The sequence below is a fragment of the Nycticebus coucang genome, chromosome 3 (genome assembly GCF_027406575.1).
Source record: "Nycticebus coucang isolate mNycCou1 chromosome 3, mNycCou1.pri, whole genome shotgun sequence".
Classification (NCBI taxonomy): domain Eukaryota; kingdom Metazoa; phylum Chordata; class Mammalia; order Primates; family Lorisidae; genus Nycticebus; species Nycticebus coucang.
In genome coordinates this window covers 99,056,558-99,073,591 of record NC_069782.1, presented here as the reverse complement: position 1 = coordinate 99,073,591, position 17,034 = coordinate 99,056,558, and the positions used below count along the sequence as shown (strand labels likewise).

Sequence of the window (17,034 nt, the reverse complement as noted above, 5' to 3'; positions counted from 1 at the left end):
TTTAACCTAATCATAGTTTTTCTTTTGCAAATAAAGTTGTAGGGCGGCGCCTGTGGCTCAGTTGGTAAGGTGCCGGCCCCATATACCTAGGGTGGCGGGTTCAAGCCCGGCCCCAGCTGAACTGCAACCAAAAAATAACTGGGCCTTGTGGCGGGCGCCTGTAGTCCCAGCTACTTGGGAGGCTGAGGCAAGAGAATCGCTTAAGCCCAGGAGTTGGAGGTTGCTGTGAGCTGGGTGAGGCCATGGCACTCTACCGAGGGCCATAAAGTGAGACTCTGTCTCTACAAAAAAAAAAAAAAATAGCAAATAAAGTTGTAACACTCAAAGAGAAACATGTTGAACTATAAATGTGGCAGAATTTTGTCTTATTTCTTTCCCCAATTGTGTTAACTTGAAAATGTTGACATGGAGGACCAAACCTTGAATGGCTTTCAAATTTGTCTGACCACCTTGAGTTTCTGCTTCCTATACATACACAGCATTTCCGTGTACATTATTCATCAACCAACAAATATTTATTTAATATCTACCACAGAGCAAAGTGCTAAGCACTGTGAAATGAATAAAATTGCTTGGCACAAATTCTCACTGGACCGGGACAAATAGAATAGTACTTATTTTCAAAGTAAATTAAACCCTCTTCTGTTTTTCTTCTTCATATTGATCCATCCATTTCATTTTACTCCCTTCCTCCAACATCTGTAGAAGCGGCTCATTAAAAGTTCTACTTACAGTCCCTAATCTTCTACACTTTCTGTATTGGGTATGTCCATCTCAGGCATTTTGTCTTATATTCAAGTAAGAAATAGTTTCAATCTAGGGTGGCGCCTGTGGCTAAGTGGGTAGGGTACCAGCCCCATATATTGAGGGTGGTGGGTTCCAACCCGGACCTGGCCAAATTGCAACAAAAAAATAGCCAGTAGCCGGGCGTTGTGGTGGGCGCCCAGCTACTCGGGAGGCTGAGGCAAGAGAATCGCTTAAGCCCAGAAGTTGGAGGTTGCCGTGAGCTGTGTGATGCCATGGCACTCTACCGAGGGCCATAAAGTGAAACTCAGTCTCTACAAAAAAAAAAAAAAAATAGCCAGGTGTTGTGGTGGGCAACTGTAGTCCCAGCTACTTGGAAGGCTAAGGCAAGAAAATCACCTAAGCCCAAGAGGTGGAGGTTGCTGTGAGCTGTGATGCCAGGGCACTCTACCAAGGGCAACAAAGTGAGACTCTGTCTCAAAAAAAAAAAAAAAATTAGCTTCAGTCTTACTGTTATAAATGGCTCTCAAATTTCGTAAGGAGGGGCAGAAGAAAGTGATAGATTACATGGAGAAACTAATACAGATTAAGCCTGGTAGCTAAATCTTCTCCCACCTTTGCTAGGAAGTACAACTGGACTTGGGGAATACTATTTAATTCTATGTTTATTTTGTTAGTCTGTAGGTGTCCTGTTACCTGCATAAATTTCAGAAGTCAATATACCAATGCTCTTTCTTGATATCGTGGCAGTGAACTGACTATTTTTTTTTTTTTTTTTTTTTGAGACAGAGCCTCAAGCTGTTGCCCTGGGTAGAGTGCTGTGCCATCATATCTCACAGCAACTTCAAACTCCTGGGCTCAAGCAAGTCTCCTGTCTCCGCCTCCCAAGTAGCTGGGACTACAGGCGCCCGCCACAATGCCTGGCTAATTTTTGGTTGCAGCCGTCATTGTTGTTTGGTGGGCCTGGGCTGGATTCGAACCCACCAGCTCAGGTGTATGTGGCTGGCGCTTTAGCCGTTTGAGCCACAGGCGCCAAGCCCTATTTTTTTTTTTTTTTTTTTTTTTAATTTGGCCGGGGTTGGGTTTGAACCCGCAACCTCCGGCATATGGGACCGGCGCCCTACCCGCTGAGCCACAGGCACCGCCCTATTTTTTTTTTTTAAGAGACAGGGAGTCTCACTCTGTAGGCCTGGGTACAGTGCCATGTGTAGAGTCTGGTGGCATCATTGTAGCTCACTACAGCCTCAAAGTCCTGGGCACAACCAGCCCTCTGCTTCAGCCTCCTGAGTAACTGGGACTACAGGCATGTACCACTATGCCTGGCTAATTTTTTTCTATTTTAGCAGGGACAAGGTCTCCCTCTTTCTTCAGCTGGTCTAGAACTCCTGAATGCAAGTAATCCTCCTGCCTCAGCCTCCCACAGTGCTAGGATTATAGACATGAGCCAATGAGCCTAGCCACTGACAATTTTTTTAAAGTGCCTGTGGGTGGCCAAATTTCATTTAACACAGCAAGCAGAACTGAACTGTTGTTGCTGACTTTATTCTATAGTTAGTAATTATTGCACAAGAGTAGGAAAATGTTTTTGTTATTTTTGAGACAGTCTCAAGCTATCGCCCTGGGTAGAGTGCCATAGTGTCACAGCTCACAGCAACCTCCAACTCTTGGGCTTAAGTGATTCTCATGCCTCAGTCTCCCAAGTAGCTGGGACTACAGGCACCCACCACAATGCCTGGCTATTTTTTGGTTGTAGTTGTCATTGTTGTTTGGCAGGGCTGGGCTGGATTCGAACCCGTCAGCTGTGGTGTATGTGGCTGGCGCCTTAGCTGCTTGAGCTACAGGCACCGAGCCTGTCGTTGTTTTAGCTGGCCTGGGTTGGGTTCAAATACAGCAGCTTCTGGTGCCTCCGTGTACGTGGCCAGCCCCCTACCCACTGAGCTACGGGCCCTGCCCAAGAAAATGTTCTAACACACAAAAAAATACTTACTGCTGATGTTAAAATGTTTTAAACAGTTTTCACTGGACATACTAGTTTTTTTTCCAAAGAAAGCTTTGTCTTCACAGTAGAAATGCTAAAACTCTTCAGATTTTTACTTTGATGTGTATAAAATTGAAGTGTAGAGTAATGGATATGTTAAGTTTTTTTTTGTTTGTTTGTTTTGAGACAGAGCCTTAAGCTGTCACCCTGGGTAGAGTCCTGTGGCATCGCAGCTCACAGCAACCTCCAATTCCTGGGCTCAAGTGATTCTTCTGCCTCAGCTTCCCAAGTAGCTGGGACTACAGGCACCTGCCACAACGCCTGGGTATTTTTTGTTGCAGTTTGGCTAGGACCAGGTTTGAACCTGTCACCCTCAGTATATGGGGCCGGCAACCTACCCTCTGAGCCACAGGTGCCGCCCTGGATATGTTAAGTTAAGAAGATTAAACCTGGGTGGCGCCTGTGGCTCAGCGGGTAGGGTGCCGGTCCCATATGCCGGAGGTGGCGGGTTCAAACCCAGCCCCGGCCAAAAAAAAAAGAAAAGAAGATTAAACCTAAGTTTTGGAAGGTAGAAGAAAACAACTTTCAGTTTGGGCACGGTGGCTCACGCCTGTAATCATAACATTCTGGGTGGATTGCTTGAACTCACAAGTTCTAGACCAGCCTGAATAAAGAGCAAGAGACCCTACCTCTAAAAAAAATAGCCAGGTATTGTGGCAAGCATCTATAGTCCCAGCTACTTGGGAGGCTAAGCAAGAGAATCGCTTTAGCCCAAGAGTTTGAGGTTGCTGCGAACTGTGACTCCATGGCAGTCTACTGAGGGTGACAAAGTGATTCTTAAAAAAAATAAAAAATACAGGCTCCGCGCCTGTAGCTCAAGTGGCTAAGGCGCCAGCCACATATACTGGAGCTGGCGGATTCAAATCCAGCCTGGGCCTGCCAAACAACGACAACTATAACCAAAAAATAGGTGGGCCTTGTGGTGGGTGTCTGTAGTCCCAGCTGCTTTGGAGGCTGAGGCAAGAGGATCGCTTAATCCCCAAGTGTTTGAGGTTGCTATGAGCAGTGACGCCGCAGCACTCTATCCAGGGCGACAGCTTGAGACTCTGTCTCAAAAAAAAAATACAACTTTCAGCTTTAGGTTTTATGTGTGAGGGCTTCAACATTCCAGCTGTATGTTATCCAGAAGGTCCATGATGGGAATCTTCAGGTTATAATTTGTTTTCCTATCATAGTGCTCTGTTTTTTGCATCTGGCGTCATCCCCAGTGACCTAGTCTGCTTCCTTTGACTCTGTCCTCTTAGATCTTCAAATCTCTTGGTCACCTGCTCTTTGTCAGGGTGGATGCTGTAGGTATCATGACTGATTTTTCATCTTCATTATCTGTTAGAATGCAGTAGGTAGGTGAAGAGCATGATTCAAGAAATTGAGTCTAGGGCGGTGCCTGTGGCTCAATGAGTAGGGCACCGGCCCCATATACTAAGGGTGGCGGGTTCAAACCCAGCCCCAGCCGAACTGCAACAAAAAATAGCCAGGCGTTGTGGTGGGCACCTATAGTCCCAGCTGCTTGGGAGGCTGAGGCAATAGAATCACCTAAACCCAAGAGCTGGAGGTTGCTGTGAGCTGCGATGTTACAGTACTCTACTAAGGGCAGCAAAGTAAAACTCTGTCTCTAAAAAAAAAAAAAAGAAAGAAATTGAGTCTAGAGTTTGAGACTCCCTTCACTCTACATTGTACCTGGTAACTGAATACAGGTGTGCGGCTGAAATGGCCTAGGATGTCTTACACCTCTTCTCTTAAAAAAAAAATAAAATGTGGGCGGCGCCTGTGGCTCAGTGAGTAGGGCGCCGGCCCCATATGCTGAGGGTGGCGGGTTCAAACCCAGCCCCTGCCAAACTGCAACAAAAAAATAGCCGGGTGTTGTGGCGGGCGCCTGTAGTCCCAGCTGCTCGGGAGGCTGAGGGCAAGAGAATCGCGTAAGCCCAGGAGGTGGAGGTTGCTGTGAGCTGTGTGATGCCACGGCACTCTACCCAGGGCAATAAAGTGAAACTCTGTCTCTACAAAAAAAAAAAAGTATTATCTATATTCATCCTATTTTATTATTTTACTTTAAAATTCAAAACTACAAATAGTATTCTCACATCCTTGACTAGAGAGTTGTATCCTAGATGAAATGACAGTTTCTGTTTAAAGCACTCTAATGGCCACAGCAGATATCAAATGTTTGTAAGCCAGATGGGTAGGAAGCAGCTTAGCCTCAGCTTTCTGGTCAAAGCCCACTGGTGATCACTAGGATTTTTTTTCATATATAGATGACAGCTTCTTCGGAATGTTATTAAAAACAAAAGCATTTCCTTGACTCTTGCATTAGGTAAAAATGTGGGCTAGTTTAAACATTTGATACATGAACTTGAACTTATATATGAGGTGGTATGGAATTCCTTTTAGAAAAAATGTGTAAATAATCTCTATTTTTAGTGTGGAGAGAGGTGAGTACAGGATATATTCCTTAGATGCTACTTGGGAGACTGAGGCATGAGAATCACTTAAGCCCAAGAGTTGGAGCTTGGCGCCACAGCACTCTACCCAGGGCGACAGCTTGAGACTCTCTCAAAAATAACAAAAACATTTTCCTACTCTTGTGCAATAATTATTAACTATAGAATAAAGTCAGCAACAACAGTTCAGTTCTGCTTGCTGTTTTAAATGAAATTTGGCCACCCACAGTCAATATTAAATTAATACTTATTTGGTTAGATTCTCAGTCACTATTCCTAGAGAAAAAACCAGCACAATCAATCTGGGGTTTGAGGCAGCACTTCAGCGAGAAGGGAGCTGGCCACATATACCTGGGCTGGCAGTTTGAACACTACCCGGCCTGCTAAACAACAATGACAACTGCAACCAAAAAAGTAGCCCGGCCTTGTGGTGGGTGCCTGTAGTCCCAGCTACTCAGGAGGCTGAGGCAAGAGCAGTGCGACGCCATGATAAAGTGAGACTCTGTCTCTACAAAAAAAAAAGAGAGAGAGAGAAAGAATCACTTAAGGGCAGCACCTGTGGCTCAGAGGAGTAGGGCGCTGGCCCCATATACCGGAGGTGGTGGGTTCAAACCTGGCCCAGGCCAACAAAGAAAAAAAAAAACCTTTTAAGCCCAGGAGTTTGAGGTTGCTGTGAGCTGCGACTCCATGATACTCTACCTAGGGCAACATAATGAGATTCTGTCTTAAAAAAAAAAAATTGGTGGGCGGCGCCTGTGGCTCAGTCGGTAAGGCGCCGGCCCCATATACCAAGGGTGGCGGGTTCAAACCCAGCCCCGGCCAAACTGCAACCAAAAAATAGCCGGGCGTTGTGGCGGGCGCCTGTAGTCCCAGCTACTTGGGAGGCTGAGGCAAGAGAATCGCTTAAGCCAGGAGTTGGAGGTTGCTGTGAGCTGTGTGAGGCCACGGCACTCTATAGAGGGCTATAAAGTGAGACTGTCTCTACAAAAAAAAAAAAAAAAAAAATTGGGGGTTTGAGCAAAATTTAATGAAGGGATTGTTGCTGCGTTTTTGTTTTTTTGTTTGTTTTTTTTTTGCAGTTTTTGGCCAGGGCTGGGTTTGAACCCACCACCCCCGGCATATGGGGCTGGGACCATACTCCTTTGAGCCACAGGTGCTGCCCTGAAGGGATTATTTTAAAAGGTGTGTGTATAGGTAAGGAAGTAACTAGGGATCAAGAAGGATCTCAGGGCTAATGAAGGCAGAGAGGTGTTCCCATTACTAGGCCTGAAGGGACAAGGGAATGAGGAGTAGCAACCCAGATAGTGAGGCTGTAGCTGAATAGTAGGAGCAGATGCTCTTCTGTGGCCTTATAGTAAAGGGATGATTCTAAAGAGTCAAGGGGGTGAGTAGAGTGTGATAAATACCCTACCCTTTCTCCTCTGCTTTCACTGGTTGATCCCAATGGGAAGTAAGAGAGAAAGGTAGCCCTCTGATGAAATGTCCTGGTCAGCCTCTGGACACATGTAAGAGGCTAACAGAAGGTAGATTTTGGACTTAAAAGGGCAAAACAGTAGAGCCAAAAATAGTTCCAGAGCTATGATTATGTAAGGTGGTAACTTTAGGCAAGGCTAGGTGAAGAGTCTATAAGAACTCTACTGTTTTTTGCAACTCATCTATAAATCTAAAATCACCTGAAAAAGTGTGAGCATCCTTGAGAGGGAATGCATTTGTATGTTCTGTAATTAGGTACTCATTGTTGGCTAGTAAGGAACATCTCCTAGTATTTGGTTATAAAATATCACCCAAGTAGTATTTAGAAAAACTGGGTGAACAAATGTAAAGAAAAGTCAGTGGATTTTAAACCAGGAAACTGTCTACAGAGGCTGATTTAGAAAAGAAAGTATGAAAACTAAGTGATGTTCCTATTCATGGCTGCACTGACTGCCCTGCTCTTCACGGCTTCCTTCCTTCCTTGATGCTGCTGATAAAGGGGAACAAGTGGTGGGGGCTGATGGAGAGGGCATGAGAGAGGGACAGGGTACTTGAACATAGCTATACTTATTTGCCTTTTTGAAACATTTTAAAAGGGGAGCCAAATCATTAAGTGAATCACATTCATTCATAGTCTTCATTTGCATGACATAGTGACACAGCATTTAAGACCACTGCCTAGCATAATTAAAGGCTCAATAAATATTTCTTTCTGAAGAATTAACATTGAATAAATTTTTTTTGAGCAAATACTAAATACTAGAATACAGTGTTATGTAAGGCCAATGTGATTCCTGATCTCAAGAAGGTTAAATAATGCTGAGAAAAGGCAGATAAAAAGAAAAATTAAAGATGGAGCAGCGCCTATGGCTCAGTGGGTAGGGCGCTGGCCTCATATACTGAGGGTGGCGAGTTCAAACCCGGCCCCAGACAGCTAAAACAGTAGTGGCAACTGCAACAGAAAATAGCCGGGCATTGTAGTGGGTGTCTGTAGTCCCAGCTACTTGGGAGGCTGAAGCAAGAGAATCGCTTAAGCCCAAGAGTTGGAGGTTGCTGTGAGCTGTGATGTCACAGCACTCTACTGAGGGCGACAAAGTAAGACTGTCTCAAAAAAAAAAAAAAATTAAAGACAAATGAATTAATTACAAACTGTGGCAAATACTTTGAAGATAAAAGAAAGGGCTGCAGTGGTGGAAAACATTATCTATGGAAATTTACTTGATGTCTTTGAAAACTATTTCCTTCATTCATAAATTGTTATTATATATACTAGTGTTGATTCAAATTAAATACAGTTAGATACAATTGAGTTACCTTATTTATTTTTCAAATCAAATAAGCCACAAGAAATGGAAGATTAAAAAAAAAAAGAAAGAAAGAAATGGAAGATAACAGAGTTGCTAAAGACTTTTTTCCTACGCACTCAATCTACAACTTTGTTTCACTTGGTAAAAATCGTTGGTAAATGATTTCTTTTACTACCTTGGTAAATGATTTTTTTTTTTTTTTAGCATTTATTTTTATTTATTTATTTATTTTTTTGCAGTTTTTTTTTTTTTTGTAGAGACAGAGTCTCACTTTATGGCCCTCGGTAGAGTGCCGTGGCCTCACACAGCTCACAGCAACCTCCAACTCCTGGGCTTAAGTGATTCTCTTGCCTCAGCCTCCCGAGTAGCTGGGACTACAGGCACCCACCACAACGCCCGGCTATTTTTTGGTTGCAGTTTTGGCCGGGGCTGGGTTTGAACCCGCCACCCTCGGTATATGGGGCCGGCGCCTTACCGACTGAGCCACAGGTGCCGCCCCTGCAGTTTTTTTTTTTTTTTTTTGGCCAGGGCTAGGTTTGTACCTGCCACCTCTGGCATATGGAGCAAGTGCCCCACCCCTTTGAGCTACAGGCACCACCCGGTAAATGATTTTTTTTATTATTATTTTATCTTTTAGAGACAGAGTCTCCGGGTAGAGTGCTGTGGCATCACAGTTCACAGCAACCTCCAACTCCTGGGCTTAGGTGATCTTCTTGCCTCAGCCTCCCGAGTAGCTGGGACTACAGGTGCCTGCCACAACGCCCGGCTATTTTTTCTTGCTGTTTGGCCGGGGCCCGGTTTGAACCTACCACCCTCGGTATGTGGGGCCAGCACACTACTCACTGAGCCACAGGTGCCACCCCAATTTTTTTCTCAGTGTGCAAGAAATGGGCCAGGCACAGTGGCTCACAACTATAATCTTAGCACTCTGGGAGGCTGAGACAAGTGGATTGCCTGAGCTCACAGGTTCGAGACCAGCCTGAGCCAGAGTGAGACCTCTGAGAAGCCTGTAGTCCCAGCTACTTGGGAAGCTGAGGCAAGAGAATAGCTTGAGCCCAGAAATCTGAGGTTCCTGTGAGCTGTGATGCCAGGGCTATAAAATGAAACTCTGTCTCCAAAAAAAAAAGGAGTGTTCTTAACTTCACTTATAATGCAACATTCTGTTACTTTTAGCAACATGTTGCAAATTTAAGTGCTAGATCAAATACTAAGCTTGACATTGTCCCGGGAGGTAAGGAGAAGAAAACCATGTTGTTTTAACAGAGTTCTTCATAGTCACAAGCAAATAATCCCAGATTTCTGGATGTAACGAGCCAGGGAGGAAAAAATTCAGAGTTGGTGGTAAAAGTATCCACAAAGAGATACCAGCTTTAAAAAAAAAAAAAAAAAATTGGAAGAAGATAATCTCAGAACACAGAAGGGTCATATAAATTTAATAATTTAGTTTTGTGACAACATATGATCTTTGTTTTACTCATTTTTGTGACAAACTGGCAAAATTTGTTAAAGACGTGTGTTTTTCCATCAGTGTTTATTCACACGATCAAAAACACACATGGGGCTTCTGGTTTGCTTACTCAGAAACTGTAATGTAGCATTTTGCCCAGAGAGATCAGACCAGCTTCAGGGCTGGGTTGTCCTGGAGCCAGCTCACACATAGGCATTTCCTTATCACTGGAACATGTATATTTCCAGCGACTCAAGACTCATGTCCACTGTGATTTCTAGGAATAATACCAGACAGAGAATCAGAACGAAATAGAAGCCAAATGGGGTTGGATGAGCTTGAGGAAAATTTAATTCAGGCTACAAAAAAAGTCTGTTAAATTCTTCCTAGTCCCCAAAAGAACATATGCTTTGCATCTTAAATACTTATGCTCATCTGGTACTGTACTGTGTTTTTGTGCTTTTAATTTTTTTTTTGGAGGCAAGAGTCTTACTCTGTCACTGGGAGTAGAGTACAGTGGCATCATCATAGCTCACTGCAACCTCAAACTCCTGGGATCAAGCTATCCTCCTGCCTGAGCCTCCCAAGGAGTTGGGAGTATAGGCCTTACTAATTGTGTTTTGACAGTGCTGGATTTGTACTGGGTTTTTGTTTGTTTGTTTGTTTGTTTGTTTTTTGCAGTTTTTGGCCAGGGTCGCGTTTGAACCTACCACCTCCAGTATATGGGGCTGGTGCCCTACTCCTTTGAGCCACAGGTGCCACCCATTTGTACTGTTTCTGAGGTTTACCTTCCTTACCGGATAACTCTTTTTTTTTTTTTTCTTACCGGATAACTCTTTATATACTAACTAAAATATATTCAAAAGTTAGAGAAAAGGGGCGGCACTTGTGGCTCAACGGGTAGGGCGCCGGTCCCATATGCCGGAGGTGGCGGGTTCAAGCCCAGCCCCGGCCAAAAATAAAAAAAATAAAAAAAAAAAGTTAGAGAAAAGGAGCCAAATAATAACTGTTCATTTAATTTTTGTTAAAACCTTGCCAGTTGTGCAACGCTTGTGGCTCAGTGGTTAGGGCGCCGGCCCCGTATACCAAGGGTGGTGGGTTTGAACCCAGCCCCAGCCAGCTAAAACAGCAGTGGCAACTGCAACAAAAAGTAGCTGGACGTTGTGGCGGGTGCCTGTAGTCCCAGCTATTTGGGAGGCTGAGGCAAGAGCATCACTTAAGCCCAAGAATTGGAGGTTGCCATGAGCTGTGACACCACGGTACTCTACCAAGGGTGACAGAGCGAGACTCTGTTCTGTCTCAAACAAAACAAAACAAAAATATAACCTTGCTAGTTATATTTTATTATATATATATATATATGTACAACCCAACAAATGAGTGCTATGATTATTTATTTTTTTGTGTGTGTGTGATTTTTGGCTGGGGCTGGGTTTGAACCCACCACCTCCGGCATATGGGACCGGCGCCCTACTCCTTGAGCCACAGGCATCACCATGTTTTTTCTTTTTTGAGACAGAGCCTTAAGCTGTCGCTCTGGGTAGAGTGCTATGGCATCACAGCTCACAGTAATCTCCAACTCCTGGGCTCAAGCGGTTCTCCTGCCTCTGCCTCCCAAGTAGCTGGGACTGCAGGTGCCTGCCACAATGCCCAACTATTTTTTGGTTGCAGCTGTCATTGTTGTTTGGAGGGCCTGGGCTGGATTCGAACCTGCCAGCTCAGGAGTATGTGGCTGGCCCCTTAGCAGCTTGAGCCATAGGCGCCAAGCCTGGAATGTCTTTCAATGTCCAAATTACTTATTTATGTTTTCAAAGATTTGATATTAAGAGTTACCCACCGGGGCGGCGCCTGTGGCTCAGTTGGTAAGGTGCCGGCCCCATATACTGAGAGTGGCGGGTTCAAACCCGGCCCCGGCCAAACTGCAACCAAAAAATAGCCGGGCGTTGTGGCAGGCGCCTGTAGTCCCAGCTACTCAGGAGGCTGAGGCAAGAGAATCGCTTAAGCCTAGGAGTTGGAGGTTGCTGTGAGCTGTGTGAGGCCACGGCACTCTACTGAGGGCCATAAAGTGAGACTCTGTCTCTACAAAAAAAAAAAAAAAAAAGAGTTACCCACCACAGGGCGGCACCTATAGCCAGTAGGTAGGGCATCACCCACAGGCATCAGGGCTGGTAGGTTCCAACCCAGCACGGGCCTGCTAAAAGAAAAAAATAGCAGGACATTGTGGGGGGCACTTGTAGTCCCAGCTACTCTGGAGGCTGAGGCAAAAGAAACACTTGAGCGCAGGAGTTTGAGGTTGCTGTGAGCTGCGACGTCATAGCACTCTACCAAGAGTGATATAGTGAGACTCTGTCTCAAAAACAAAAAAGGAGTTACCCACAACAATGTCACCTGCAGGAGAGTGTAGGTAACAATGACTTTTTAAAAACCTGTTTTGGGGCAGTGCCTGTGGCTCAAAGGGGTAGGGCACCGGCCCCATATGCCGGAGGTGGTGGGTTCAAACCCAGCCCGGGCCAAAAATAAAAAAAAACTGCAAAAAAACAAACAAACAAAAAAAAATCTGTTTTGATGCTTCAGTTTTATTTATTTATTTGTTCTTTATTCATTTATTTATTTTGTGAGGAAAGCCTCACTCTCACCCTGGGTAGAATGCCATGGCATCATAGCTCACAGCAACCTCAAACTCTTGGGCTACACTGATCCTCTTGCCTCAGCCAGCCAAGTAGCTGGGAGTACAGGTGCCCTCCATAATGTCCAGCTAGTTTTTTTTTTTTGGCCGGGGCTGGGTTTGAACCTGCCACCTCTGGCATATGGGACCAGCACCCTACCCCTTTGAGCCACAGATGCTGCCCTGTGTAAAAGTAACTTTTCCCTGACCGGGAATCAAACCCGGGCCATGGCTATGAGAGCACCGAATCCTGACCACTAGACCACCAGGGAAGTCCCAGCTAGTTTTTTTTTTTTTTTTTTTTTTTGGCCGGGGCTGGGTTTGAACCCACCACCTCCGGCATATGGGACCGGCGCCCTACTCCTTGAGCCACAGGCGCCGCCCCCCAGCTAGTTTTTATATTTTAGTAGTGATGAGGTCTCACTCTTGCTCAGGCTGGTTTCAGGTGACCTTGGCTTCCCAGAGTGTTAAGATTACAGGCATAAGCTACCATGCCTGGTCTGATGCTTGCTAATGCTTCCTAGTTTTGTTGTTGTTGTTGTTGTTATTTGTTTGTAGACAGAGTCTCACTCTGTTACCCTGGGTAGGGTGCTGTGTCATCATAGCTCACAGCAATCTCAAACGTTTGCGCAATCCTCTTCCTTCAGCCTCCCAAGTAGCTGGGACTACAGGCATGTGCCACTACACCCAGCTAGTTTTTCTATTTTTAGTAGAGACAGGGTCTCACTCTTGCTCAGGCTGGTATTGAACTCCTGAGTTCAAGCAATCCACCCACCTCAGCCTCCCAGAGTGCTAGAGTTACAAACTTGACACCCTGCCTAACCTATAGTTTTCAGTAGTCATTCTACTAGGTCTTATTTGTATATATATGAAGTTTTGTGTGTGTGTGTGTGTGGGGTTTGGCCAGGGAGGGATTTGAACCCGCAACCTCAGGCATTGGGACCCACGCCCTACCCCTTTGAGCCACAGGCGCTGCCCTGTACATATAAAGTTTTGAGGGCTTTTTTTCCTTCTCTTACTAATACATCCAGTATTTATTTATTTATTTAGAGACAGAATCTCATTATGTCGCCCTCAGTAGAGTGTAGTGGTTTCATAGTTCACAGCAACCTTAAACTCTTGGGCTTAAGTGATTTCTTGCCTCAGCCTCCCAAGTAGCTGGAACTACAGGTGCCTGCCACAATGCCCAGCTATTTTTCTGTTGCAGTTCTGGCTATTGTTTAGCAGGCTTGGGCTGGGTTCAAACCTGCAAGCCCCAGTGTATGTGGCTGGAGCCCTAACCACTGAGCAACAGGTACCAAGCCATATTTATTTATTTATTTATTATTTTTTTTTGGTAGAGACAGAGTCTCACTTTATGGCCCTTGGTAGAGTGCCGTGGCATCACACAGGTCACAGCAACCTCCAACTCCTGGGCTTCAGCGATTCTCTTGCCTCAGCCTCCTGAGTAGCTGGGACTACAGGCGCCCACCACAACGCCCAGCTATTTTTTGGTTGCAGTTCAGCCAGGGCCAGGTTTGAACCCGCCACCCTTGGTATATGGGGCCGATGCCTTACCGACTGAGCCACAAGCGCCGCCCGTTTATTTATTTTTTAAGACAGAGTCTCACTTTGTCACTCTCAGTAGAGTGTCCTGGCATCATAGCACACAGCAAACTCAAACTCTTGGGCTCAAGTGATCCTCTTGCCTCAGCCTCCTATGTAGCTGGGACTACTGGCACCCACCACAATGTCAAGCTATTTTTTAGAGATGGGGGTGCAGTGGCTCATGCCTGTAATCCCAGCACTTGGAAGGCCGAGGTGTGCAGATTGCCTGAGCTCACAGGTTTGAGACCAGCCTGAGCAGAGCAAGAGCAAGAACCTGACTCTAATAAATACCCAGGTGTTGTGGCAGGCACTGGTAGTCCTAGCTACTTGGGAGGCTGAGGCAAGAGGATTGCTTGAACCCAAGAATTTGAGGTTGCGGGCGGCGCCTGTGGCTCAGTCGGTAAGGCGCCGGCCCCATATACCGAGGGTGACGGGTTCAAACCCGGCCCCGGCCAATCTGCAACCAAAAAATGGCCGGGCGTTGTGGCGGGCGCCTGTAGTCCCAGCTACTCGGGAGGCTGAGGCAAGAGAATCGCTTAAGCCCAGGAGCTGGAGGTTGCTGTGAGCTGTGTGAGGCCACGGCACTCTACCGAGGGCCATAAAGTGAGACTCTGTCTCTACAAAAAAAAAAAAAAAAAGAATTTGAGGTTGCTGTTAGCTAACATGCCATAGCACTCTACAGAGGGTGACAAAGTGAGACTCTGTCTCCAAAATAAAATACAATAAAATAAAATAAAATAAAATAGGTGGGCAGCACCTGTGGCTCAGTCGGTAAGGCGCCAGCCCCATATACCGAGGGTGACGGGTTCAAACCCGGCCCTGGCCAAACTGCAACAAAAAAATAGCCGGGCGTTGTGGCAGGCGCCTGTAGTCCCATCTACTCGGGAGGCTGAGGCAAGAGAATTGCTTAAGCCCAGGAGTTGGAGGTTGCTGTGAGCTGTGTGAGGCCACGGCACTCTACTGAGGGCCATAAAGTGAGACTCTGTCTCTACAAAAAAAAAAAAAAAAAAAAAAAATTAGGCGGCGCCTGTGGCTCAGTGGATAGGGCACCAGCCCCATATACCAAGGGTGGCGGATTCAAACCTGGCCCCTGCCAAAATGCAACAAAAAAATAGCTGGCGTTGTGGTGGGTACCTGTACTCTCAGCTACTCAGGAGGCTGAGGCAAGAGAATCACCCTACGCCCAGGAGTTTGAGGTTGCTGTGAGCTGTGACATCATAGCACGCTACCGAGGGTGACAAAGTGAGACTCTGTCTCTAAAAAAAAAAAAAAAAAATAGTGATTATCATATCTAAAGGTATAATGTGTTTTTTTGTTTGTTTGTTTGTTTTTTTGTGGTTTTTTGGCCGAGGCTGGGTTTGAACCCACCACCTCCAGCATATGGGACTGGCGCCCTATCCCTTTGAGCCACAGGAGCCTCCCAAGGTATAATGTGTATTATTAAAAATATTGGGGCCGGCGCCTGTGGCTCAGTGAGAAGGGCGCCGGCCCCATATGCCGAGGGTGGCGGGTTCAAATCCAGCCCCAGCCAAACTGCAACAACAAAAAAAATTAGCTGGGCGTTGTGGCGGGCACCTGTAGTCCCAGCTGCTTGGGAGGCTGAGGCAAGAGAATCGCGTAAGCCCAAGAGTTAGAGGTTGCTGTGAGCCGTGTGACGCCACGGCACTCTACCAGAGGGCGGTACAGTGAGACTCTGTCTCTACAAAAAAAAAGAAAAAAAAAATTGGGCAGTGCCTGTGGCTCAGTGAGTAGGGCATCTGCCCCATATACCGAGGGTGGTGGGTTCAAACCCTGCCCCGGCCAAACTGCAACAAAAAAATAGCCGGATGTTGGGCGGCACCTGTGGCTCAAGGAGTAGGGCGCCGGTCCCATATGCCGGAGGTGGCGGGTTCAAACCCAGCCCCGGCCAAAAACCACAAAAAAAAAAAAAAATAGCGGGGTGCTGTGGTAGGCACTTGTAGTCCCAGCTACTTGGGAAACTGAGGCAAGAGAATTGCGTAAACCCAGGAGTTGGAAGTTGCTGTGAGCTGTGACATTACAGCACTCCACTGATAGTGATAAAGTGCTACTCTGTCTCTAAAAAAATATATTAAGCAAGGCTGGGTGGGGTGGCTCACACCTATAATGCTAGCACCCTGGGAAGTCAAGGTGGGTGTACTATTTGAGCTCAGGAGCTCGAGACCAGCCTGAGCAAAATCTGGACCCCACCTCTACTAAAAATAGAGAAATTGAGGCAAGAGGATCACTTGAGCCCATTTGGAGGTTGCTGTGAGCTATGATGGACAGCACTCTACCCAGGGCAATAGCTTAATACTCTGTCTCAAAAAAAAAAAAAGGGGGGGAGGGGTCGGCGCCTGTGCCTCAAGGAGTAGGGCGCCAGCCCCATATACCAGAAGTGGTGGGTTGAAACCCGGCCCTGGCTAAAAACTGCAACAAAAAAAGGCTCAGAGCCTGTAGCTCAAGCGGCTAACATGGCGGCCACATACACCAGAGCTGGCAGGTTCGAATCCTGCCCAGGCCTGCCAAACAACAATGAGAACTACAACCAAAAAATAGTTGGGCAATGGGTGGGCACCTGTAGTCCCAGCTACTCGGGAGGCTGGGGCAAAGGAATCGCCTAAGCCCAGGAGTTGGAAGTTGCTATCAGCTGTGACGCCATGTCACTCTACCCAGGTTGTCACCTTAAGGCTCAATCTCAAAAAAACAAAACAAAACTGTTGGGCAGCGCCTGTGGCTCAAAGGAGTAAGGCCCCATACCCATATACCGGAGGTGGCGGGTTCAAACTCAGCCCCAGCCAAAAACTGCAAAGAAAAAAACAAAAAACCTGCAACAACAACAAAAATAATTAAGCAAACTTTTCAAAAGATATGTATTTAGGGCTCGGCGCCTATTGCTCAAGTGGCTAAGGTGCCAGCCACATACACCTGAGCTGACGGGTTCCAATCCAGCCCAGCCCCGCCAAACAACAGTGACGGCTGCAACCAAAAAATAGCCGGGTGTTGTGGTGGGCGCCTGTAGTCCCAGCTACTTGGGAGGCGGAGACAGGAGACTGGCTTGAGCCCAGGAGTTTGAGGTTGCCGTGAGCTGTGATGTCATATCACTCTACCCAGGGTGACAGCTTGAGGCTCTGTCTCAAAAAAAGATGTGTATTTAGGCTCAGCACCCATAGCTCAGCGGCTATAGCACCAGCCACATACACCGGAGTTGGCAGGTTTGAATCCAGCCCGGGCCTGACAAACAACAATGACAACTACAACAAGTAATAGCGAGGCATTGTGGCGGGTGCTTGTAGTCCCAGCTACTTGGGAGGCAGAGGCAAGAGAATCACTTAAGC

The 17,034-nt window shown here is 46.4% G+C and overlaps 1 protein-coding gene across 1 annotated transcript in view; it reads left to right on the top strand.

The window, feature by feature from the left end:
• Positions 1 to 17,034, top strand: part of TET1 (tet methylcytosine dioxygenase 1) — a 185,982-nt gene that overhangs the window by 56,023 nt on the left and 112,925 nt on the right. The window lies entirely within an intron of this gene.